General features: G+C 44.2%; 6 non-coding genes across 6 annotated transcripts; 4 read left to right on the top strand and 2 right to left on the bottom strand.

Annotated features, from left to right (window-relative positions):
• The first annotated feature begins 546 nt into the window (after positions 1 to 546).
• On the top strand, positions 547 to 629 carry trnal-cag (transfer RNA leucine (anticodon CAG)). The gene has a single exon. It is a non-coding gene; the product is annotated as a tRNA-Leu (tRNA).
• A 9,162-nt stretch (positions 630 to 9,791) lies between these two features.
• trnav-uac (transfer RNA valine (anticodon UAC)) lies at positions 9,792 to 9,864 on the bottom strand. Its single transcript has one exon. It is a non-coding gene; the product is annotated as a tRNA-Val (tRNA).
• Positions 9,865 to 10,998: 1,134 nt separating this feature from the next.
• Positions 10,999 to 11,071, top strand: trnan-auu (transfer RNA asparagine (anticodon AUU)). Its single transcript has one exon. It is a non-coding gene; the product is annotated as a tRNA-Asn (tRNA).
• A 78-nt stretch (positions 11,072 to 11,149) lies between these two features.
• Positions 11,150 to 11,232, top strand: trnal-cag (transfer RNA leucine (anticodon CAG)). The gene has a single exon. It is a non-coding gene; the product is annotated as a tRNA-Leu (tRNA).
• A 9,274-nt stretch (positions 11,233 to 20,506) lies between these two features.
• On the top strand, positions 20,507 to 20,579 carry trnav-aac (transfer RNA valine (anticodon AAC)). Its single transcript has one exon. It is a non-coding gene; the product is annotated as a tRNA-Val (tRNA).
• A 4,084-nt stretch (positions 20,580 to 24,663) lies between these two features.
• trnal-cag (transfer RNA leucine (anticodon CAG)) lies at positions 24,664 to 24,746 on the bottom strand. The gene has a single exon. It is a non-coding gene; the product is annotated as a tRNA-Leu (tRNA).
• Between the last annotated feature and the right edge of the window lie 390 nt (positions 24,747 to 25,136).

Below are 25,136 nucleotides of genomic sequence, written 5' to 3'. Positions count from 1 at the left end.
CAGTGTGAAAAATGAGAAGGGATAAAAAGTTCATCGCACAAAAGAAATTATTAAAGTTTTTCAACTTCCCTCAGTAGCCTTTCATTCTGCAAAATAACGTTATTGGTTAATTAATGGCGATGAAAACAATGATTGTTTTTTTTTTCTTCCAACTGAGTTTGAGTACTTTCATGCGATTAATATAACAACTGTTCAAACGTTAGTATCCTGATTGAGAATTGAACCCCGACCGCGGTTTTCAGTGCGCTAAATCCTAACCACTAGACCATCAGGGAGCACTGTTTTGAATTTTATCAGATGTAACATGGATTTCTCTTTCTCTGTGATTCAGCTTTTAATTCTGTTGAGTTCCTGATTGCGGATATTCCCGTGATGAAATAGGAATAAAGTACAATAGGTTCAGGAAAACCCGGGGAGGTGGCATCCCGCTCACCGAGCCTCTCCAGCAGCATTTATCTGACCAAGCACTGGAGTGAGTGAAACTTTCTCCGGGGGGCGGGGGGCTCTCAATGTGGAAAGGGTGGCGAGTGAAAAAGAGATTTATCAGTCAGGATGGCCGAGCGGTCTAAGGCGCTGCGTTCAGGTCGCAGTCTCCTTTGGAGGCGTGGGTTCGAATCCCACTTCTGACATCCTTATTTTATTTGTAGCTTGAGCTGCAGTTGATTTTTCGGCCCAGTTGATTTGCTCTTCCCGCAATAACCAATCCGGTCTCCATCCATGGCACGTTTTGAAGCCCACCGGCTCATCCCGAAACCGAGCTTTAACGAAAATATGCTGGAAACACAAGGTGGTCATTCAAAAACTACAGAGAACAGACACTTGGGGAAATGTACCATCAGAACAAGAAGTGGGCTGTTTCGCCCCTCGAGCCCACTCCGCCATTTGATTAGATCATGGCTGATCTGTGATCTAACTCCATATACCTGCCTTTGGCCCATATCCCTTCATACCTTCGGTTGGCAAAAAGCTATCGATCTCAGATTTAATTTTTAGACTGCGCCCCCTCGTCCTAGAATTCCCAACCAGCGGAAATAGTTTCTCCCTATCCAGAAAATGTCAATGACACAGTCAATGAAAGGTGCAGTTCACGAAGGCGACTCACCAGCACCTTCTCAAGAGCAATTAGGGATGGGCAATAAATGCTGACCTTGCCATTGACACCCACATCCCATGAATGAAGACAAAAAAGGTCGCCTGCATGGCCGAGCAATTTCATCCTGCTAAACGACGGGAAGAATGAAACCATCGGTTTCAGTCCTCGATGTCTTATTTTTCATTACACACTAATACATAACACAGATACACAGAGATATATTGATAATCACCAAACAGGTACACCCAAATGTATTTATAAGTGTCACAGATGCAATCATATGTATTTATAACGAGATATATCATATTGTAAAAATAATCAAAATAAATTTATAAATGACACACATAACATAAACACTCATTTTATAAAGAAGCATGACATCCATTTATACACATCCATTGTTTAAATTTTCACAACGTCTTGTTAGCAGTCCTGAACAAAGTTCACACATCGAAAGTCTCAGCGTTTTTTCAGATGCTGCCTGTCCTGTTATGATTTTTAGCAGTTCCTTTCCTGTGATGTGATGATTCTGGGTGCCGGGTGTGTGCAATTAGATTTGATGCAGTCGTGCTGCCGCGGACAGGTGAAGGCTGCTTCTGAGGCTGCCTGACACCCGGTGGGAGTGGGCGGGGATTTGGTAATCTGAAATAAATGAAACGGTGTATGAGAAACTTACATAAAGGTAAACATCCACGTCCCTGCCATCAGACTTCGAAGCGCAACGATAGCGCGTCTGATTCCACATCGGGAGGTAACGTGTTTAAGTCACGTCGGGGTTTTCCATGTATTTAGCGCTGGTAGGAGTCTGAGTAATTCCGGAAATCATTTTGCATTCCCTTTTCAACAATAAACAGAACGATGCTCTGAATTCTGCCTCACTAGTTCCCCAGCGTCAGGGAGAGAAGCGTCTGATTCCCTCATTTATTTATTGCAAGAAACAGACACAAACACACTTATTAATTCAAAATCAGCCTGCAGCTCCACACGCACAGAGATAAACACAGCCAGAGAGACAGGCAAACACCGGGAAATAGACAAACCGGTTTCTCAGAGAATTGCCTGTACCTCCACGGTCGAATGGAAGGGCGCGATGGCCCCAATGGCCTGCTTCTGAGCTGCATCCTTCTGTGATTCTGAACTCAGCCCCTGGGGCGGAGCCAGCAGCCGCCTCGCTGCAATAACAGACCAAATGGAAAACCTTAAGCAGGCCCAGCTAGCTCAGTTGGTAGCTTATGAGACTGTTAGGGTCGTGGGTTCAAGCTCCACCTTGGGCAAATTCTGTTTTAAACTATTACTCTGCTTTCGCGAGTGAACCCTCCGCTTGCTTGACTTTCAGTACAAGAGACGAGTCTGTAAGTGCCGCGTCGTGTGCAATGTTCAAAACTTTAAAAGGAGCAGAAGTTTATTAGGAGTTCAGATACACAAACCTCTCTGATGAGCCTGAGATTTTGTCAGAGGTTGCTGCCTCCCCTCCATCTCTTACCCTCTGACGAGGCACTTGCTCCGGTTTCAATTTACAAACTGGGTGAGTTGGTGATCGGGTGTAGGAGAGCTGGTTTGTGATCTGAGTAGGAGACTCAGCGGCCCCGGGTGAGACAGAGAAAAAAATCAGTCCAGGCCCCGGCTCCAATCTGCGGATGTGGAAGAAAACACGGGAGGAGGGTGCAGTGTGAGGTCCCTGTCAAACCAACTGCCCGAACAAAACTGGCCACATTCACAGAATCAGAATCGCTACTTCCTGAGGCGGGGGGAGGCCGGTTCATTTGGAAAAGGATCCGGACGAGAATGCTCTGATTCATAAGGTTAGGGAAGGGAAATTAGGGAGCTCCTTCGGAACGTTAATTACTTGAAAATGAAGCCTTTTTCCTGTGTAACTTGTGTGGTTTTGATGAATGAAATGGTTGTAAAAAGGCATCCGTGGAGAAGGATTGAGAGCTTTCAGGACTAGAGGGGAAATTAGGAGATTTTGTTTTTCACACAGAGGGTTGTTACGATCTGGTAGCCACTCCCTGAAAGGCTGGTGGAAGCAGCTTTCATAGGAACTTTCAAAAGGCAATTGGACAGGTACTTGAAGAGGACTGATTTGCAAGGTGACGGGGAAAAGGCTGGGTTTTTTGGGACTAAATTGGACAGCTCTTTCAAAGAGTAGGCAGGACAACACGGCCGAATGGCCTCCTTCTGTGCTGTAATATTCTATGATTCTATTCCATGATTTTAGTGTGGGACAGGAGAGATGTTGTTTAAAGAGAAGTAAAATTGTCCCAATCAGAGCAGAGAGAGGTGACTGGTCAGTTCCCCTCTGTCCAGTATAAGTCACCAGCGGTTTTTTTGTGGTGTCGTGGTTACCAGTTCGCATTACACACGAACGGCCCTGCTTTCGATCCTGGGCGGACAATTTATATTGCAGTTACTGTTCACATTCTATATTAATGACTTAGATGAGGGGACCGAGTGTAATGGATCCAAGTTTGCTGATGATACAAAGGTAGGTGGGAAAGTAAGCCGTGAGGAGGACGCAAAGAGAGGTGGACGGTTAAGTGATTGGGTAAGAAAGTGGCAGTTGGAGTATAAGGTGGGAAAATGTGAAATTGTCCACTTTGGTAGGAAGAATAGAAAAGCAGAATATTTTTCAAAAGGTGAGAGTCCAATAAATGTTGGTATTCAGAGGGAGTTGGGTTTACTTGTAAACAAATCACAGAAATTTAACATGCAGGTACAGCAAGCAATTAGGAAGAAAAATGGTATGTTGGCCTTTTTGCAAGGAGGTTGGAGCATAAGAGTAAGGAAGTCTTGCTGCAATTAAATAGGGTTTGGGTGAGAACACACCTGGAGTACTTTGATGTGGTCCACATGGATTTTAGCAAGGCTTTTGACAAGGTCCCAATTGGCAGACTGGTCAAAAAAGCTGCGATTGCACTAGAGAGGGTACAGAGGAGATTTACGAGGAGGTTGCCAGGGCTGGAGAATTTTGGCTGTGAGGAAAGATTGGATAGGCTGGGGTTGTTTTCTTTGCAACGGAGGAGTCTGAGGGGTGATTTAATTGAGGTGTACAAAATTATGAAGGGCCTTGATAGAGGCGATTGGAAGGACCTATTTACCTTTGCAGGGAGGTCAATAACCAGGGAGCATAGATTTAAAGTGATTGGTGGAAGGATTGGAGGGGAGCTGAGGAGAATTATTTTCACCCAGAGGGTGGTGGGTGTCTGGAACGCACTGCCTGAAAGGGTGGGAGAGGCGGAATCCCTCGTTACATTTAAATAATACTTGGATATGCACCTGAAGTGGCGGAACGTAAAATGCTACGGACCGAGTGCTGGAAAGTGGGATTAGACTGGGTGGCTTATTTTCGGCCGGCGCGGACGCGATGGGCAGAATGGCCTCCTTCTGTGCGGTAAATTTGCCATGATTCGACAAAATTTGCGTTTGTTTTTTGTAAAAGCAAAATTCCCGAACCGAGAATCGAACCCAGGCCACAGCTGTGAAAGTCCCGAATTCTAACTACAAGACCACCAGGGAAGCCATGGCAGATTTTCAAATACATCTGGGAGTGTTTACATTAGGTACAAATAACATTTCTGGTTTCGTGACTCTGTTATTTACAAATGTATTATTGTATTATTTGTATCATTTATTTATTTATTTATTGGGGTGTATATATTGTGAAGCTACTTTTGGCGCTGATATGAGTCTGTATAATTCCGCAATTAATGCTTCATTTGCGTTTTCACAATAACAAGTCTGTCTCACTTGTTCCCCAGTGTCAGGGAGGGAAGTGTCTGATGCCCTCTTTTATTTAATGTTAAAAACAGAAGACAAACACTCGGATTCGTTCAATATCAACCTGCAGGTCGACAGAGACACAGAGATAATCACAGCCAATGATATGGACAGCCAGGGTCGAGTTCACTGAAACGACAGACAAGAGTGATTGCAACTTCCAGGCCCGGCCAACTCATTCGGCAGCACATGAGCCTCTTAAACTCAGGGTCGTGGGTTCGAGCCCCACGTTGGGCGAATGCTCTTTTAAACTGTTTCTGTTGCTTTCAGAGGCAAACCCCAGCTCTGATTCCCCCCTGACCTCCCGTGCAGTGTCACCGCGCACATTGTGGCCGCGCCCGGGCTGATTTCTCTCTCTCTCACCCGGGACCGCTGAGTCTGCTATACCGTGATCACCAACTCACCCAGTTTGTAAATTTAAACCGGAACAGGTGCCTCACAAAGGGCAAGAGAAGTTGGGAAGGCTGCAACCTCTAACAAAATCTCATTCCCATTCGAGGTTTGTGTATCTGAACCCCGAACACTTTCTGCAACTTTTAAAAGTTTTGACATTCACTGTACAGGACGCGGCACCTTGAGACTCGTCTCTGACACTCACAGTGATGCGTATGGCCGTTTTCACTCGTTGAACAGAGATTGTGACATTGTGATATTGTCTTAGACACCCTCACCAGCGGAAAGGTTTTGTCTATCTACCTTTCAAAATCCTAAAAAGCCTTCTATATTCCAGGGAATACAAGTGTGTAACCGCTCCTCATAATTTAACCCTTCGAGCCCTGCTAACGTTCTGGTAAATCTGGGTTGCGCTCCTTCCAAGACCAATATACCCTTTTGGAATAAAAGGGAATAAAACTTGAAATGAGCATCACTGAGGATCAGTTTTCTCTCACTCAAAGTTTCGTGAAGTAAAAGATACAGCTTTTCAATAATAAGGGAGCAGCCACTGTCGCCTTTTTTGGCAGGAGAAAAAAACTCCTCCCTGGATTTTTATGGAGAGCAAGTTTCAACATAATATTTATGCTCTGGAACCTTTCGTGTGTTAAAGCAAACGCGATAACCGCTACACTACGGAAACTGCTACTATTTCATTAACAACAATGGTGAACTGACTTACTCTCCTGTCTCTGTTCTGATTTGGAATGTGTTGCTTCTCCGTCCAACAACACTTAACATGTTACAAAACAGAAGGAGATCATTCGGCCCATCGTGCCTGTGCTAGCTCTTTGAAAGTGCTATCCAATGGTCTCACCACCCATAAGCTCTTTCCTCAGAAGCCCTGCAATTTATTTTCCTTTTCAAGTATTTATCCAATCCACTTTTGAAAGTTACTATTGAATCTGCTTCCACCGTCCTTTCAGGCAGCGCATTCCAGATCATAACAACTCGCTGTGTAAATTATGTTCCCTCATGTCGGCTCTGGCTCTTTTGCCAATTACCTGAAATCTGTGTCCTCTGGTTACCGACCCGTCTGCCACTGAAAACAGTTTCTCCTTATTTGCTCTATCAAAACCTTTCATTATTTTGAACACTTCTGTCAAATCTCCCCTTAACCTTCTCTGCTCCAAGGGGATAATCCCAGCTTCTCCATTCTCGCCATATAACTGAAGTCCCTCATCCCTGTTACCATTCTAGTAAATCTCCTCTGCACCCTCTCCAAGGCCTTGACATCTTTCCTAAAGTGCGGTGCCCAGAATTGAACACAATACTCCAGCTGCAGCTTAATCAGTGTTTTGTAAACATTTGTCATAACTTTGTTGCTTTTTTACTCTATGCCCCTATTAATAAAGTCCATTTCACAAGGCTGTCTATGTCCTCCTGAAGTCTGATAGTATCCATCACATTGTTTGATCGATTTCCGAGTTTCATGCCATCTGCAAACTTTGAAATTATACCCTGTACACCCAAGTGCAGGTCATTAATGTATGTAAGAAAAATGAAAACTTTTTGCAGTGTGACTTGTGTGACTTTAAGCCGAGTTGATAGAACATCTTCTCATAATTTAAGGCATCGCACCCTGGTAACAATCTGGTGAATCTGTGCTGCACTCCTTCCAAGGCCAATATATCCTTTCAGATTCAAAGGGTATAAACTTGAAATAAGCGTCACTGTGGATCAGTTTTCGCTCACTCAAAGTTATCTGTTGAGTGAAATAAAAGAAAGCGCTTTTAAAGAATAAGGAAGCAGCCACTATCGCCCCTTTTGACAAGCCTATTTTGTGGCACTTTATCAAACGCCTTTTGAAAGGCCATATACAAAACATCAACCACATTGCCCTCATCAGCCGTCTCTGTTAACTAATCAGAAAACTCAATCACGATTTGCCTTTAACAAATCCACAGTGGCTTTCTTGTCCAAATGACAATTGATTTTGTCCCGGATTATCATTTCTAAAAGCTTCCCACTACCGTGGTTAAACTGACTGGCCTGTAATTGCTGCGTTTATCCTTTCACTCTTTTTTGAGCAAGGGTGTAAAATCTGCAATTCTCCAGTTCTCTGGCACCAAACCCTGTATCTGAGGAGGATTGAAAGGTTATGGCCAGGACCTCTATAATTTACACCCTTACTTCCCTCAGCAACCAAGGATGCATTCTATTCGGACCAGGTGACTTATCTACTTTAAGTACAGCCAGCCTTTCTAGTATCTCCTCTTTATCAATTTTCACCCCATCCAGTATCCCAACGACCTCCCCTTTTACTGTCATTTAGGCAGCATTTTCTTCCTCGGTAAAGACAGATGCAGAATACTCATTTAGTACCTAAGCAATGCCCTATGCCTTCATGTGTAGATCTCCTTTTTGGTCCCTAATCGGTCTTACCCCTCCTCTTACTACCCGTTTACTATGTATATGCCTATAGAAGACTTTTAATGACTTGATGAAGGGATCGAGTTTAACGTATCCAAGTTTGCTGATGATACAAAGCTAGGTGGGAAAGTAAGCTGTGAGGAGGACACAAAGAGTCTGCAAAGGGATATGGACAGTTTTAGTGTGTGGGCAAGAAGGTGGCAGATGGAGTATAATGTGGGGAAATGTGAGGTTATTCACTTTGGTAGGAAGAACAGAAAAACAGTATATTTTTGAAATGGTGAGAAACTATTAAATGTTGATGTCCACAGAAACTTGGGTGTCCTGGACACCTGATCTCCAGGTTGTACTAACCTAGTATAAGCATATAAAACGTGATGACGGAGAAAGGCTAAATAAACACGAAGACATGAAACAATCCTTGGTGGTTTCTGAGAGTCAGCAAAGTCGGATGGTTTACGATCATGAGTTAAGATCAGTGGTGTTAACGTACAGAACAATGTAGCCGAATCGTATAAAGATAGGGCATGCTCCCTTCTCAAATGTTAGAGCTCTCAATAGGGGTCAGTCAGAAGTCCATTGCCACAGGCAGTCCGCAAAGGTCAGGTCTGATATATCTGGATTCGCAGACAGGTCAAGTTGTGTTGATTGCTTGACATTAATGTAATCTGTAGACAGTTATATTATAATAATAATCCTGTTTAATGTAATGTTGAAGACAGCTGTGGTACAACTCTGTTGTAAGTCAATCTACTAAACTTGCTATTTTGTAACCACTCGGGCTAAAATCTAGCGGAAGTTATTGTTGATGAATTAACAACCCATATTTGCGACAGTAACGGGAGAAATCCGCTAACATTCACTTTATATATAAACATCACACCCATAGTTTATATTTTCACACGTTCTCTTTTGCAGTTCTAACCAAAGTCCAAACATCGAATGTCCACGTGTTTTTCAGAAGTTTCCCGTCCTGTTATGTATTTTGAGCAGTTTCCGACAGACAGAAACATCGCACCCACAGTTTATATTTTCACACGTTCTTTTTTGCAGTTCTAATCGAAGTCTAAACACCGAAAGTCGAAGTGTTTTTTAGAAGTTTCCCCTCCTGTTCTGTAACTTGAGCAGTTCCCCACATCCTTTTCCTGTGATGTGATAATTCTGGGTGCAGGATGAATGTAATTGGATTTGCTGCAGTCCGCTGACAGCAGGCGATGGAAGCGAGCGCCATGCTGCCCCTGACAGGTGAAGGATGCTTCTGATGCTGCCTGACATCCGGTGGGAGTGGGCGGGGATTTGAAAGCCAACCCATTCGACCAATCTCGGAGCTCAAAAGCGGTGCTTGACAAACATTGATAGAAACAATCACCTTTGAAACACCCAAGCATCGTAGAGCAACGGTAGCGTGTCTGACTCCAGATCAGAAGGTTGTGTGTTCAAATCACGTCGGGGTCACAGTTTTTTCCCTGAGAGCCGGTTTGAACAATTCTGCAATTCAATTTTTCTTTGCATCTTCACAATTAACAGAACCCTGCTGGAAAGTCTGCCTCGAGCCGGGAGGGAAGCACCTGATGACCTCATTTATTTAATGCAAATAACAGAAGACAAACACACATCTTCGTTCAAAAACCACCCTGCAGGTGGACACATAGTGAGAGAAACACAGGGCAGAGATGCAGACAGTATCCGGAAACATAGGGAAATAGACAAGAGAAATAGATTGAGCGCTTTGTTATCAGAAAATTGTCTGAACCTCCACGGTCAATGAAAGGGCTTTTGTTGGTCGGTTTCCCATTGAACCGGAGAATTCGGGAGAACTTGGTGGATGGTTGGTTCGTATTCCCTTGTCCCCCACCATTGGAAAAGGTTTGTCCATCCCACCGGACGAACTCCTTTCAAAAGCCACTCTGTCCAAAGCCAATATATCCTTCCAGATGAGAAGGGAATAAAACTTGAAAAGAGCGTCACTGTGGATCAGTTTTCTCTCACTCAAAATTTTCTGTTTAATGAAGTAAAATATGCAGGTGACAAAGAATACGGCAACAGCCACTGTCTCCCTTTTTGGCAGGAGAAGAAAATCGATCTGTCTGTTTGTGGAGACCAAGTTCAAACATAATGTTTCCGCCCGGGATCGAACTGGGGACTTTTCGCGTGTAAAGCGAACGTGATAACCGCTACACTACGGAAACCAATGGCATAGTATGTAACACAATGGGTAGCTGAATAGTGTGCTCTCTCTGCTCGGACTTGGAATGTGTTCTTTCCATTGCAGCTGGAGACACAGACAGTGGCTGCTCCCCCTTAACTTTAAAAACTCTCAGGGTAGTGGGTTTGAGCCCCACGTTGGGCGAGTACCGTTTTAAACTTTTATGCTGCTTCCACCCGCCCTCCTCCGTCTCACCGCACACGATGGGGCCGCGCCCGGGCTGAATCGCTCCATTTCGGTTTCCGCCCCTGTCGCAGCATGAAATGTTCCTTATCAAAGTCACAATTGATACCCTATGTGACTCCAACCATGATAAACTATCCCTCCTCATCCTTCTCAAATACAATATCTCACCGTGCTGTTATGCTGTTAGACTAGTTTCCTCTCTCTGCTCTTATTTGGAATGTGTTGCTTTTCCATCTGACAACACTTAGTATCATGGTATTATGTTAGTCCACAAGAGGAGATCATTCGGCCCATCGTGCCTGTGCCGGGTCAAACACACGTATTCGTTCAAAATAAGTTCAGAGACAGATTGAGTGTTTTTTTTATCAGAAAATTGCCTGAACCCCCACAGTCCACAGCTTTCCTCCCCGCTATCAACCACACGGCCTACTTTTATGTCAACCGCAAATTTCTCAATCATGCCCCCTCCGCTTAACTCCAAATCGTTAATGTATACCACAAAAAGCAAAGGACCAAGTACCGAGCCCTGCGACACCCCACTGGAAACAGCCTTCCAGCCGCAAAAACACCCGTTGACCATTACCCTTTGCTTTCTACCACTCAGCTAATTTTGGATCCAATAAGCCACATTCCCTTGGATCCCATGGGCCTTTACTTTTTCGACCAATCTGCCATGTGGGAATTTTTCAAAAGCCTTGCTACAATCCATGTAGACTACATCAATTGCGCTACCCTCATCGATCCTCCTTGTCATCTCCTCGAAAAATTCAATCAGGTGAGTTGGACACGACCTCCCCTCAACAAATCCATGCTGACTGCCCTTGATTGGTCCGTGCCTTTCGAAGTGACAGTTGATCCTGTCCCTCAGAATTGATTCCAATAATTTCTCCTGCTTGCTGCAATAACAGATAAGGCGGTTATTAGTACTCAGGCCTGGCTAGCTCAGTTGGCAGAACATGAGACGATTAATCTCAGGATCGTGGGTTCAAGCCCCACATTAGGCGAGGACCATTTTTAACTTTCATGCTGCTATCACTGGCCAACAGTGCAGAAATAATGGAGAATAAAGCATGGTATCGGTAGTCAGAATGGCCGAGCGGTCTAAGGCGCTGCGTTCAGGTTGCAGTCTTTTCTGGAGGCGTGGGTTCGAATCCCACTTCTGACATTGCTGATTCTTACCAAGACGTGGAAATATTTTATTTGTGGATTGGGCTGCAGCTAATTTTTCTGCCAAGTTTATTTGCTCCTCCCACAAAAGCAACTGGCTTTGTCATGCATATGTGACTTGAGAAGTTTTGAATGGTAAAATGTTTGACATATTAATGACCGGGACAAAGAAATAGAACAGCAGTGGGAAACATTTAAAACGATGATCGATAGAGTCCAGGAGAAATATATCCCACGACAAAGCAAGAAAAAACTAGCCAGAAATGATACAACAGGGATGAATAAAGAAATAAGGACAAAATTGAAACTGAAGAAAAAGGCACACACGAGACAATAAAGGAGAGAGGGGAATGTGAAAAGACTGGGAAAGAAGTCTAAAGAACTATTGGAAAGGACAAAAAGGAATTAAAAAAAGCGAAGTATTCTGGACACATCAACAGCCAAAGAAAATTTAGGATTGGAATAGGGCCACTAAGGGATACACATGACAAACTCACAGGCAATGACAGCGAAATGGCCGAAATATTAAATAATCACTTTGCTTCACTATTTACCAGGGAGACTAATATTGTGGGCATGACAGGAGAAGAAGAGATCAAAAAAATATAAAGACATTTAAGATCGAAAGGGGGGAGATAATTGATAAACTAATCAAAGCTAGAGAGGAAGTCTCCTGTTAGGAGCCGAACCACAGTTTCAAACCGCTCAGCCACGCTAATTTCCGTATTACTGTTCAGGAGCTCAGTTCACAGGGACACGATTACTGCGCTCCATTAAGAGAGGCTTAGTGACAGGTGGAAATTGACCTATTAATAGGATCATAGAATAAGACAGCGCCATTCGGATGCCATTCGGCCCATCGTGCCTGTGCCAGCTCTCTGAAAGTGCTGTCCAGTTCGTCCCACTCGCCTGCTGTTTCCCCATAGACCAGAAAAAGTTTCCATCCAAGCTTTTATCCAATTCCCTTTTGAAAACTGTGAGTTAAGAAAAACAATATTGAAAGGGGTGCTGGGGCCTCTGCAGCGTCGATGTGGAGTGTGTGATGATTGAAGTTATCAAGATGGTTGCTTTACACATGGTATGTTGTGCAATCATCCTGAAATATCTTCAATATGCAATACAAATTGAATTGCAAACCTGGCGGACAAACACTGGAAAACAAGTCACGAGTGAACGCAAATCATCTGGGACCCGTTTTCAGCCTCACCGCACTTTAAATAAAGTGAAATAACTTTGCATTGAAAAGATTTGGAACTTGCATCTGTGCCTTTATCTGTTCCATTTCTTAAAGTTGCTGGCGTCTGATGATGGACACGCCTCTGCTCCCTCTATTGAACAAGAAAGGAGGTGTTTGACGTTGACGGGACCTGTTGGTTCTGAGCTCATTCTTTGCATTGAGTGGGTTCGCGTCCTTCACCTTTAGCCCAGCGGTGAACTTCGCAGCAAACAAGTTCGACACCGTCTCACCGCGGACGCTGACTGCCATGTTTATTGTAAACAATTTTACAACACCAAGTTATAGTCCAGCAAATTTATTTTAAATTCACAAGCTTTCGGAGGCGTCCTCCTTCCTCAGGTGAACGTTTGTTGGAAATGACAAACGTTTCCAACAAACGTTCACCTGAGGAAGGAGGAAGCCTCCGAAAGCTTGTGAATTTACAATAAAATTGCTGGACTATAACTTGGTGTTGTAAAATTGTTTACAATTGTCAACCCCAGTCCATCACCGGCATTTCCACATCATGCCATGTTTATTGTTATTTCTTTCAGACCTAAATAAATAGTGACCGTGATTTTAAATTTGCACTCAGTGATTTTTAGGTAGTCTCCTTTCAGTGTTTCAAAGGCGACCCCTAATTTATGATAGTCCGGCCATTTCACCAGCCGTGTTGAAAACAAAACATGTCTCTGCTTTTCGCGTCTTTTTTCGAAAGGCAAAAAATATATTTCCCGTGACCTCTGAAGGATGGACAAGTACAGTTCAGAAAGCAGAAGCAAGTTCACCGAGCTTAAATCGTCTGACCACGTTCAAGGCGATATATACAGATATATATATATATATATATGTACAAGTCGTTGCTGTCTGTTTCTGTGGTTGTCTTTTTTCTGTGTGTGTCCATCTGCAGGTCGATTTTGAATCAATACCAGTATTCGTGTCAGTTTGTTGCATGAAATAAATGAGGGTATCAGGCGCTCCCCTCCCTGCCACTGGGTCGGGACTGAGTCAGGGTTTAGACCAAACTTCTGTTTTGTTTTGTGTGAAAAAGCAATTAAAACCTTCATTCGGGAATTATCCAGTCTCATGTGAGCGGTGAAAGAAACAGTGACCCCGATGTGAGGTGAACACGCAGCCTTTTGATCTGGAGTCAGACCTTTGCGCCACGCACTCTGAAGACAGGATCCTGGATGTTGTTATATTTTTTGAATGTTTCTCAAACACCGTTTCATATATTGGTTAAATAGATAGGGCTTATCAAATCTCCGCCAGATCCCACCGGGTGTGAGACAGTCTTGGAAGCAGCCTTCACCGCCAATATCACGCTGGCATTCATCGCCTGCTCCCAACGGACTGCATGAACAGGGCTGGGAGATATGGACTTTGTTCACATCATTCAGCAATGTGAATCGTTAAATATTTAATCATTTTTAATGGGGACAAGGTTTCAAAATGCTCCCGCCCGGTTTCGAACCGGGGACCTTTCGCTTGTTCGGCAAACGTGATAACCACTATACTACGGAAAACCGATGCTTCAAGCTCTCTGATATGGATATAACCCCTCAGCCAAACTAATTTCCGTATTACTGTCCAGGAGCTCATTTCACAGGGATACATTTACTGCGCTGTATTTCGGAAGGCTGCAGAGAAGGATCGGTGGCAATGGTCAGGCAGGGAATCCCAGAGCATCGCGCTCACACAGACATTTCACTGTTTTTTTCATGTACCTGTTATCCGACCGCAGTTTAAACTATTGCGAATGGCATGCTCAGATGATATTGTTCATTGAGTGTTTTCTTGCTCGAAACATCAGCCTTTACGGTTAACAGCCGAACACGCTAACCGATTGCGCCACAGAGACCAACCGGTGTGGTTTCTTGCAAGATACACGAAAGCAGCGTGTCACCTGGCCAAAGTTTCATGTTGCAGCCACAGAAATGTAGTTGTCCACAATCAGTGTTACTTTTTCAGAAGTAAAGGAAGGAACATTGTTTGTGGAAACATGGAAACGGTCTGATCTCGCTCACAGCATCGATATCACCGCCAACCAGCTCTCCTGCAACCGGCGCGCTAATCGCTGCTTTGTCTGTTACTTGTTAGCACTGCGGGAGAGCCTTCGTCACACGGATTGCAGCGGTTCAACAAGGCGGCTCACCACCACCTTCTCAAGGGTAATTAGGGATGGGCAATAAATACCGGCCTCGCCAGCGACACCCACATCCCATTCACGAATAAAAAAAAATATTAATTTCAGATTCTGCATCAGTTTGAGGTGCTGTATTGGATTAAGCTGTTGTATTTGTTTGAGGTACTTTATTGCTTTGAGATACTGTATTGGATTGAGATGCTGTATTAGTTTGAGGTATTAATTTATGTTTCAGGTTCTGTATCGGTTTGAGGTACTGTATTAGTTTAAGGTGTTGTATTTGATTGAGGTACTGTATTAGTTTGAGGTACTTTATTAGATTGAGATGATGTATTAGCTTGAGGTATTATATTAGTTTCAGATTCTCTATCCGTTTCAGGTATTGTATTAGCTTCAGGTACCGTATTCGTTTGAGGTACTGTTTTAATTTGAGAAGCTCTATCAGTTTGAGGTGTTATATTAGTTTGGGGTATCTGTATTGTAAGGAAAGAGTTAGTCTTTATATTGAATTAATATTAACCTTTACCTTTTGCCTCTTAAGTAAGGAAGTATAAATCTCTGTTGGGAGAATGAAACTACAATCATAAGACAGATTTGCTTCATTTTATATGCATGCATATGTTTAATATAGAGACGAGGAGATTCTGAAGTCCAGAAACTCTTGGATCGGAGCTGATATCATAATACTCATAAGTTTAATTATCCTTTTGATATAAACAATTCTTTGACAGTCATAACAAGGCCTTTAAATCATTCAGAGCTGGTGTGTTTGTGTGTCAGACAGCATTGTGTGCTGTTCGTCTTACCAGCTTCACAGGGAAGCAGGAGAGGTGTGAGATATGTATGATTGCTGCGTATCATTCCAAGCTGACGCAGCGGGAAAGGGCTGTACTGGTGAGAGATAAACACCATTCTGGTCTCTGGTCAATGAGCAAGCCCATATGTTTTAACGAACAAGTTCCAAAGTTATAGTTATAATTAATGCCTGAAGCAGAACACCTGGCTGTGTGGAAGGAGCCTGTTTGCACCACAAGGCGACATCTAGTGGAGGAGTGTAGTTAGGTGATGAGGGAAGTGAAACTCTGATAACAAAGAAAATTCTGGAAACCCTCAGCGGGTCAGGCAACATATGTGGAGAGAGAAACAGAGTTAATGTTTCAGGTCAATGACCGTTCATCAGAACCAAGTTGGGCAGTTGTGTTGGCAATAGTATGAAACACAGGAATTGTTTCACTCATGTGGGCTGATTTGGGTACTTTTCTGTCTTTGGAAGTTCAAGATCAAAAGTGAAATAAGGGCTCGTCCGGGATTTCAATCCGGGACCTCTCGCATATTTGGACTAAAAACCCCAAACGAGAATCATACCCCGAGACCAACGAGACCAAAAACAACGAGCAATGCACTTAAGATCCAGCCATCGTAAAACCCTTTTTGGTGGCTATCCTTGATCAGCAATTATGAGGACAGGTTGCATGGACGAGACTTTCATTCCCTTGAGTATAGAAGATTAATTGAGTTGTTTAAGATGATTAAAGGATTTGCCAGGGCAGATAGAGACTATTTCCTCTGGTGGGGAGAGTCCAGAACAAGGGGGCATAACCTTCAAATTAGAGCTGGGCCATTCAGGGGTGATGTCAGGAAGCACTTCTTCACATAAAGGGGAGTGGAAATCTGGAACTCTCTCCCCTAAAAAGCTGTTGAGGCTAGGGGTCAATTGAAAATTTCAAAACAGAGATTGATAGATTTTGGGGCTAATTCGGGAGTTTAATGACTTTGACATTTTTTCCCTGTGACTTGTATGGTTTCGATCGATGAAATGTTCGTGAAAAGAGTCAGTGCAAAGAGAGTCAGCAGTTCATGTTTTCCCGAGACACTTCCTTCAGACCTGAGACCGAAAAGTTTGTCGTTTCCGTAGTGAAGCGGTTATCATGTTCACCAGTTACACGCAGAATGTTCCCGATTTGACCTCGGAGGGAAGCATGTTGTTGGGACTTGCTCCCCATAAACCTCCAGAGACGAGCTTCTTCATGCGTGAAAGGGGCTACAAACCTTTTTAAATATAAGAGCGGCTGCACCAGATTCCTGGTATAATAAGCACTAAACATTTTTAAGCAGACTCCTAAAATACAGTTTGTAAAATGGGAAGAGATAAAAGTTCATGACATGCAAAGCACAAAGATTTATTAACGTTTTAATTGTCACATGGCAAACAAGTTAGCATTTTCTTCAGTGTGCAACAGAACGTATTAATGGTGATAAAAAAAACATTCAGTGTCTCACAGACTTGAATTATTTTTGTGCAATGAACTATTCCCAACCACCAAGGAACACTGCAGCAAACATATATATTTAAGTATATAATAATTCTATATACATGCATAATCTATGCTCTCAATCGAACTCATAGCGCAATAGTAGCGCATCTGATTCCAAATCAATAAGAATATGCGGTGTCAAATCACGTGGAAGTCACTATTAACATTACCATGCATGTAAGCCTGGATAATTTCGGAATTAATGCTTTTTAACAATAAACGGAACTTTGGTCATAAGTTCTGCGGTGTCAGGGAGGGAAGCGTCATTTAAAAATAAACTACTGGTAGCGGTGAGCAAGTTAAGGCACAGCAGGTGTTGGGACAAGTGAGTGAACCGTCTTCGTTCTGTTGGTTGGTGCTTGAACGCCCGGGTGCTTGATTCTGACACATTGATGGGCCCGAGGGAATTTTACAAGTGATGTTCATTGCTCCCTGTCATTGATAATTGAAATGAAATGTTAATCTGGCAAAGCCGGCGAACAAAATATTAAACAAGCGAAACAAATACTGAGCAAAATTAATTGCAATGTTTGGGGGAAGTGCAGCGCAAAAGCAGAAGATCTGAATGGAATTATCAATGATTGAGCGGAATACATTGCTCGACTTGTTACTCGATTGTCTTCTACACCATGGAATTCAGGAGAACCTGTTTCATGGTTTGTACTGAACCCTTGGAGCGGAGCCAACAGCCGGCTCGCTGCAACAACGGACAAGGAAGTAGCAGTTTCCTCAGGTTTGGCCAGCTCAGTCGGGAGAGGCATTCACCTCATGATCGTGGGTGCGAGTTTCAACTTTTACGCTGCACTTTTACAGTCCCCAGCGCTCCATTTTCGCTGAAATGGAGAATTTCTCCGCCACCTGTTTCTTGATATCACAATTGCTGGCGTGCGAGTGAAAACGGCCCTCTGCTTCACTGTGAGTGCAAGAGACAAGTCTGTAGGTGCCGCGTGGCGTCCAATGAATGTCAAAACTTTAAAAGAAGAGTTAGCGATTCAGATACACAAACCTCGCTGGTGGGCAAGTGATTTTTTTGTCAGAGGTTCCAGCCTTGCCTTCATCTCTTGCCCTTTGCGAGGCACTTGTTCCGGTTTAAATTTACAAACTGGGTGAGTTGGTGATCGGGGGGACTGCAGGAGACTCAGCGGCCCCGAGTGAGACACAGAAAAAAAATCCGCCCAAGCCCTGTCCCAATGTACGTATGTGGAAGTAAAGACGGGAGGGGACGGTGTGACGCTCCAGTCAAACCGCCTGTCGGGGAACGCCTTGATTTTAAAATTCTCATCCTTGCTTTCAAATCCCACCAGAACCTCGCTACCCCACCCTATCATGTAGCTACAAGAGCAGGTCAGAGGCTGGGTATTCTGCGGCGAGTGACTCACCTCCTGACTCCCCAAAGCCTTTCCACCATCTGCAAGGCACAAGTCAGGAGTGTGATGGAATACTCTCCACTTGCCTTGTTGAGTGCAGCTCCAAAAACACTCAAGAAGCTCGACACCATCCAGGACAAAGCAGCCCGCTTGATTGTCACCCCATCCACCACCCTAAACATTCACTCCCTTCACCACTGGCACAATGTGGTTGCAGTGTGCACCATCCACAGGATGCACTGCAGCTGCAGCAACTCGCCAATGCTTCTTCGACAGCACCTCCCAAATCCGCGACCTCTACCACCTAGAAGGACAAGGGCAGCAGGCACATGGGAACAACACCACCTCCACGTTCCACTCCAAGTCACACACCATCCAGACTTGGAAATATATTGCCGTTCCTTCATCGTCGCTGGGTCAAAATCCTGGAACTCCCTTCCTAACGGCACTGTGGGAGAACCTTCACCACACGGACTGCAGCGTTTCAAGAAGGCGGCTCACCACCACCTTCTCAAGGGCAATTAGGGATGGGCAATAAATGCCGGCCTCGCCAGCGACGCCCAAATCCCATGAACGAATAAAAAAAATCTCTGTGCTCCTCCAATTCTTGCCTCTTGCGCATCCCCGATTTCAATCGCTCCACCATTTGCGGCTGTGTCTTCAGCTGCCGAGGCCCTAAGCTCTGGAATTCCATCCTTAAACCTCTCCGCCTCTCTCTCCTTTAACACATAGCTTAAAACCTACCTCTTCGACTAAGCTTTTGGTCACCTGTCCCAATATCTCCTTGTGTGGCTTAGTGTCAAGTTTTGTTCAAAAACTCTTCCTGTGAAGCACTTTGTGAGGTTTTACTGCATTAAAGGTGCTATATAAATGCAGGTTGTGTCCTCTGGTTATCGACCCTCCTGCCAATGGAAATAGCTTCTCCCCATCCATTCTATCAAAATCCCCTCATAATTTTGAACACCTCTATTAAATCTCCCCTTAACCTTTTTTTTTTGCTCGAAGGAGAACAATCCCAGATTGTCCAGTCTCTCCACATAACCCATCCCTGGACACGATGGAAGGCGGAGGGCTGCAACCAGGTTTGCAAATTATTGCCAGTCGGGAGCTGGACAAATCGAAAGGAACCGAAATGACAAACAGCTTTGTGAATCTATAGATACGCTTTGGGAAACGGAATTGGAGGCGAATAAAAGACTGACCAGACAGGCGGCCAAGACGCAGCTGAGTCGGGCATGTCCCCCTGGAACAGTTACTCTGATGTTGTGGATGAAATTAAGAGGTCGGAGCCATTTAAAGCGCTCCCAGTTACTGCAGATCAGTGATCAAAACCTGACATCAGCGTCAGGACGCTCAGAATACTTTTTCTTTATTTGTTCATGGGATGTGGGCGTCGCTGGCGAGGCCAGCATTTATTGCCCATCCCGAATTGCCCCTGAGAAGGTGGTGGTGAGCCGCCTTCTTGAACCGCTGCAGTCTATGTGGTGAAGGTTCTCCCACAGTGCTACTGAGTGACAGACAAAGCACCGGTGGGCGCGCCGGTTGCAGGAGAGCTGGTTGGCGGTGATATCGACGCTGTGAGCGAGACCAGACCGTTTCCATGTTTCCACAAACAATGTCCCATCCTTTATTTCTGGAAAAGTAACACTGATAGTTGTCAATTGCATTTCTGTGGCTGCAACTTGTAACTTTGGCTAGGTGACACACTGCTTTAGTGTATCTTGCAAACACATGCATTGGGTGATCTCTGTGGCGCAATCGGTTAGCGCGTTCGGTTGTTAACCAAAAGCTTTGGTGGTTTGAGCCCACCCATGGCCGAAAATTGCACCTTTTTCTTCCCACTTTCGGATTCATTGCCTCATTCTGATCGCCCTGAAGCCGGTGCCAGGTTTTAATTCCTGATCTGCAGTAACTGGGAGCACTTTAAATGGCTCCGATCTCGTCATCTCATTTCAAGTTTTCGAATGTGTGATTTGGCGACAAGAAAACACTCTGTGAACAATGTCATCTGAGCATGCCTGATTCGCTATAGTTCAAACTGCGGTCGGATATCAGGCACATGAAAAACAGTGAAATGTTTGTGTGGGCGCGATGCTCTGGGATTCCCTGCCTGACCATCACCACCGATCCTTCTCTGCAGCCTTCCGAAATACAGCGCAGTGAATGTATCCCTGTGAAATCAGCTTGGCTGAGGCGTTATGTCCCGAACACGGGACTGCATGCGTCAGGTTTCCGTAGTGTCGTGGTTATCACGTTCGCCTAACACGCGAAAGGTCCCCAGTTCGAAACCGGGCGGAAACCTTGTTCCCATTAAAAATGAGTAAATATTTAACGATTCACACTGCTGATGAAATGTGAACAAAGTCCATAACTTGCAGCCCGCTGAGAGCAGGCGATGAAAGACCCGTGATATTGGGGGTGAAGGCTGCTTCCAATACTGTCCCACACCCGGTGGGACCTGGCGGAAATTTGATAAGTCCTATCTATTCAACCAAGGTGGGATAAATGAAACGGTGTTTGAAAAACATTCATCGATATAATAACATCCAGGATCCAGTCTTCAGAGTGCGTGGCGCAAAGGTCTGACTCCAGATCAAAAGTCTGCGTGTTCACATCACATCGGGGTCACTGTTTCTTTCACCGCTCACATAAGGCTGGATAATTCCCGAATGAACGTTTTAATTGCTTTTTCACAGAAAAGAAACAGGTGTTTGGCCGAAAACCTGACTCAGTCCCGACCCAGTGCCAGGGAGGGGAGCGCCTGATACCCTCATTTATTTCATGCAACAAACTGACACGAACACTGGTATTGATTCAAAATCGACCTGCAGATGGACGCACAGAAGAAAGAGAACCACAGAAACAGACAGCAACGACTTGCATATATATCTGAAAACATATATATGAGAAAGGCATGGATATGAGGGAACTTGGGGAAATAAATAATGATGTCTTGAGGAGTGTACATATTACAGAGAGGGAGGTGCTGGAAGTCTTAACGCGCATCAAGGTAGATAAATCTCCGGGACCTGATGAAATGTATCCCAGGACGTTATGGGAGGTTAGGGAGGAAATTCCGGGTCCCCTAGCAGAGATATTTGAATCATCCACCGCGACAGGTGAGGTGCCTGAAGATTGGAGGGTAGCAAATGTTGTGCCTTTGTTTAAGAAGGGCGGCAGGGAAAAGCCTGGGAACTACAGACCAGTGAGCCTGACATCTGTAGTGGGTAAGTTGTTAGAGGGTATTCTGAGGGACAGGATCGACAGGCATTTGGAGAGGCAGGGACTAATTAGGAACAGTCAGCATGGTTTTGTGAGAGGAAAATCATGTCTCACGAATTTGATTGAGTTTTTTGAAGGGGTAACCAAGAAGATAGATGAGGGCTGTGCAGTAGACGTGGTCTACATGGACTTCAGCAAAGCATTTGACAAGGTACCACATGGTAGGTTGTTACATAAGGTTAAATCTCATGGGATCCAAGGTGAGGTAGCCAATTGGATACAAAATTGGCTTGACGACAGAAGACAGAGGGTGGTTGTCGAGGGTTGTTTTTCAAACTGGATGCCTGTGTCCAGCGGTGTGCCTCAGGGATCGGTGCTGGGTCCGCTGTTATTTGTTATTTATATTAATGATTTGGATGAGAATTTAGGAGGCATGGTTAGTAAGTTTGCAGATGACACCAAGATTGGTGGCATTGTGGACAGTGAAGAAGGTTATCTAGGATTGCAACGGGATCTTGATCAATTGGGCCAGTGGGCCGATGAATGGCAGATGGAGTTTAATTTAGATAAATGTGAGGTGATGCATTTTGGTAGATCGAATCGGGCCAGGACCTACTCCGTTAATGGTAGGGCGTTGGGGAGAGTTATCGAACAAAGAGATCTAGGAGTACAGATTCATAGCTCCTTGAAAGTGGAGTCACAGGTGGATAGGGTGGAGAAGAAGGCATTCAGCATGCTTGGTTTCATTGGTCAGAACATTGAATGCAGGAGTTGGGATGTCTTGTTGAAGTTGTACAGGGCATTGGTGAGGCCACACTTGGAGTACTGTCTACAGTTCTGGTCACCCTATTATAGAAAGGATATTATTAAACTAGAAAGAGTGCAGAAAAGATTTACTAGGATGCGACCGGGACTTGATGGTTTGACTTACAGGGAGAGGTTAGACAGACTGAGACTTTTTTCCCTGGAGAGTAGGAGGTTAAGGGGTGATCTTATAGAAGTCTATAAAATAATGAGGGGCATAGATAAGATCGATAGTCAAAATATTTTCCCAAAGGTAGGGGAGTCTATAACGAGGGGGCACAGATTTAAGGTGAGAGGGGAGAGATACAAAAGAATCCAGAGGGGCAATTTTTTCACTCAAAGGGTGGTGAGTGTCTGGAACGAGCTGCCAGAGGCAGTAGTAGAGGCGGGTACAATTTTGTCTTTTAAAAAGCATTTGGACAGTTACATGGGTAAGATGGGTATCGAGGGATGTGGGCCAAGTGCAGGCAATTGGGACTAGCTTAGTGGTATAAACTGGGCGACATGGACATGTTGGGCCGAAGGGCCTGTTTCCATGTTGTAACTTCTATGATTCTATGATTCTATTTCATTGCCTTTAACGTGGTCAGACGATTTAAGCTCGGTGAACTTGCTTCAGCTTTCTGAAATGTACTTGTCCATCCTTCAGAGGCCACGGGAAATATATCTTTTGCCTTTCGAAAAAAGACGCGAAAAGCAGAGACATGTTTTGTTTTCAACGCGGCTGGTGAAATGGCCGGACAATCATAAATTAGGAGTCACCTTTGAAACATTGAAAGGCGACTATCTAAAAATCACTTAGTGCAAATTTAAAATCACGGTCACTATTCATTTTGGTCTGAAAGAAATGACAATAAACATGTCAGTCAGTGCCCGCGGTGAGACGGTGATGAACTTGTTTGTTGTGAAGTTCACCGCTGGGCTAAAGCTGACGCCGTTTAAAAAACGCGAACCCACTCAATGTCAAGGATGAGCTCATAAGCAACAGGTCCCGTCAACGTCAAACAGCTCCTTTCTTGTTCAATGGAGGGAGCAGAGGCGTGTTCATCATCAGACACCAGCAACTTTTACAAATGGAACAGGTGAAGGCACAGATGCAAGTTCCAAATATTTTCAATGCAAAGTTATTTCACTTTATTTAAAGTGCCGTGAGGCTGAAAACGGGTCCCAGATTATTTGCGTTCACTCGTGACTTGTTTTCCAGTGTTTGTCCGTCAGGTTTGCAATTCAATTTGTATTGGATATTGAAGATATTTCAGGATGATTGCACAACATACCATGTGTAAAGCAACCATCTTGATAACTTCAATCATCACACACTCTACATCGACGCTGCAGAGACCCCATCACCCCTTTCAATATTGTTTTTCTTAACTCACAGTTTTCAAAAGGGAATTGGATAAACGCTTGGATGGAAACATTTTCAGGGCAATGGAGAAACAGCAGGCCAGTGGGACTAACTGGACAGCTCTTTCAGAGAGCAGGCACAGGCACGATGGGCCGAATGGTATCCGAATAGTGCTGTCTTATTCTATGATTCGATTAATAGATCAATTTCCGCCTTTCACTGATCCTCCCTAAATGGAGCGCAGTAATCGCGTCCCTGTGAAATGAGCTCCTGAACAGTAATACGGAAATTAGCGTGTCTGAGCGGTTTGAAACTCTGGTTAGTCTCCGAACAGGAAATTTCCTCTCTGAGTTTGATTAGTTTATCAATTATCTCCCCACTTTCCATCTTAAATGTCTTTACATATTTTTTGATCTCTTCTTCTACTGCCATGCCGACAATACCAGTCTCCCTGGTAAATACTGAAGCAAAGTGATTATTTAATATTTCTGCCATTTCGCTGTCATTGCCTGTGAGTTTGTCGTGTGTATCGCTAAGTGAGCCTATTCCTATCCTAAATTTTCTTTGGCTGTTGTTGTGTCTCGAATACTTTGCTTTTTTTTATATTCCTTTTTGCCTTTCTAATAGTTCTTTAGACTTCTTTCCCAGTCTTTTCACATTCCCCTCTCTCCTTTATTGTCCAGTGTGTGCCTTTTTCTTTAGTTTCAATTTTACCCTGATTTCTTTATTCATCCCTGGTGTGTCATTTCTGGCCAGTTTGTTCTTGCTTTTCAGTGGGATATATTTCTCCTGGACTCTATTGATCACCGTTTTAAATGTTTCACACTGCTGTTCTATTTCTTTGTCCAGGTCATTAATATGTCAAACATTTCACCGTTTGAAACTTCTCAAGTCACATTTCCATCACAAAGCCAGTTGCTTTTGTGGGAGGAGCAACTCAACTTGGTCGAAAAATCAGCTGCATCCCAATCCACCAATAAAATATTTTCACGTCTTAGTAAAAGTAAGCAATGTCAGAAGTGGGATTCGAACCCACGCCTCCAGAAGAGACTGCGACCTGAACGCAGCACCTTAGACCGCTCGGCCATCCTGACTACCGAATGCATGTTCCATTCTGCATTATTTCTGCACTGTTGGTCAGTGAATTGAGCATAAAAGTTGAAAATCGCACTCGCCCAACGTGGGGCTCGAACCCACGACCCTGAGATTAAGAATATCATGCTCTTCCGGCGGAGCTCGCCGGGCATGCTTCCTTTCATCGCCTTGTCTGTTATTGCAGCAAGCAGGAGAAAATTATTGGAATAATTTCTGAGGGCTCGGATAAACTGTCACTTCGAAAGGCACGGACTCATCAAGGACAGTCAGCATGGATTTGTTCAGGGGAGGTCGTGTCTGACTAACCTGATTTAATTTTTCGAGGAGGTGACAAGGAGGATCGATGAGGATAGCGCAATTGATGTAGTCTACATGGATTTTAGCAAGGC

This window comes from Heptranchias perlo, unplaced genomic scaffold (genome assembly GCF_035084215.1).
Source record: "Heptranchias perlo isolate sHepPer1 unplaced genomic scaffold, sHepPer1.hap1 HAP1_SCAFFOLD_59, whole genome shotgun sequence".
Classification (NCBI taxonomy): Eukaryota; Metazoa; Chordata; class Chondrichthyes; order Hexanchiformes; family Hexanchidae; genus Heptranchias; species Heptranchias perlo.
Note: the sequence above shows the minus strand (reverse complement) of the source record. Positions and strands in the feature narration are given on the sequence as shown.